Below are 1,820 nucleotides of genomic sequence, written 5' to 3' on the forward strand. Positions count from 1 at the left end.
ATAGATAGATATATATGTGTGCATACATATGTCTATATATATGTGTATCCATACTGGCGTGTGTATGCATGCGGTAATTTTTTGGAAGCTTCGTTAGAGGTAGAAAAAAAGGAAAAGAAAGACAGAAAGAAAGGAAGGAAAGTAGGAAGGAAGGGAGAAAGAAAGAATGTAAGAAAGGGGCCTTTTTATCTGGAATGGCTGTATCGTATTCTTATGGGCAGTTGAAATTACTGACATTTCAACATGTCAATTTTGTGTCAGCTATTGTTTTGAAAGCATCTCTCTCTTTCTCTATGTGCATGCATGGGTGTGTAATTATGTGTGTGGGAAATTTTTGAAGGTTTAAGCCTGTTATCACATTCCAACTCGGTTAGTGGTGCAGTAATAATACCTATAATTCAACTCACTGTTAATATGTACATCGCATTGTCCATGTAACGTGTAATTTAGGGTGATCAATTCAAAGAAAGATATAGAGAGATAAAAGAAGTATTAATAAGGCTAGATCAATATTAATGTTGAGCCGCTTTAACCTCACCAGCAGTAAATGACACGAATTTATAATCTCAATATCACTGGATCCTGTAAAAGTTTTACTTGGTATCACTAAAACAATGTACTTGAAAGAATAGGACTGTACCCAACCACTTACATAACAGCTTAAGCCTCTGTTTTACTAATAATATGTAACTTATCCACAAATCGAAGATGTCACTAATGATTTATAATGTTACGCCAAAACCGAACAAAGAACATGCGGTCGAAATACAGTCGATGATGTATGCCATACAGGAAGCGCTTGAGGTAATTCCAAAGTGAACTTCTGTAAAGCTGATAGAAAAACACTTAAATTCTAGAATGTTAAGTAAAATTTAGCCTAAAGTCTCTCAGGAAAACAACGAAGAGAAACTAAAAGAAATTTACGCCAACAATGAAAGCCATGAAAATTGAATTTGTACCTGAGAGGAGCCAATGTAACAAAAATATTCCTTAGAGACAGGGAATTCCTTATTAGACGGAAAACGTTTTCAAACTGATTGAATAAACAACATAATGGTATTGGGATATGTTTCAAATATCGAAAATATACTCAGATAGTGGTATGGAAGAATAAGGGAGATAAGATAAACCAGTATGAATCATTCATTTGTGGATACAATATACCTCAAATTTGTTATCATTGATAAAGTTGATCAAGGAAAGGTGTTACAATTTTGATAAAATTATATTTGGAAAACTAGATAAGCGGTGTTATTGAATTAGTTATTAAAAGCTCGGGGTCAGGCAGCTGCAGTCAGAAGTATTCTCAGTGAGGAGATATATATTCGTAGCCAGTTCATCACAGACTACTCTTCGTTGGATTTACATGCACTCCGCTATACAGTCAGTCGCTCTTACCAGCTATGCGGACGATACAAGTGCATCATAGATACTCAAAGACGCTGATGTATACAACTATAGTAAAGCCGGAATGCAATATACGAGAAGGAAACAACAAACATTCAATGTACACGCATTAGTCAGTGTGTTTCTGTGCATGCAGAAATCACGTTGGCCGTATGGAGAACGTTCTGTATCAGTCATGTAAACTGCTGATTTCACACTGGATTCCCTGCGACATCAAAAATAACAAAAATGCGCAAGGCATTCCAACGCTTTTATAGCTAAAATATTGCTTCAGTATAACAAAGAAACTCTTGGGCGATATTAAAAGGAATATAACTCTGCTTCCCCTGCTTCCTAAGAAAGAAGGCGCATGGTATATATAAATATACATACATACATACATATATATATATATATATATATATATATATATA

The sequence above is a fragment of the Octopus bimaculoides genome, chromosome 5 (genome assembly GCF_001194135.2).
Source record: "Octopus bimaculoides isolate UCB-OBI-ISO-001 chromosome 5, ASM119413v2, whole genome shotgun sequence".
Taxonomy (NCBI): Eukaryota; Metazoa; Mollusca; class Cephalopoda; order Octopoda; family Octopodidae; genus Octopus; species Octopus bimaculoides.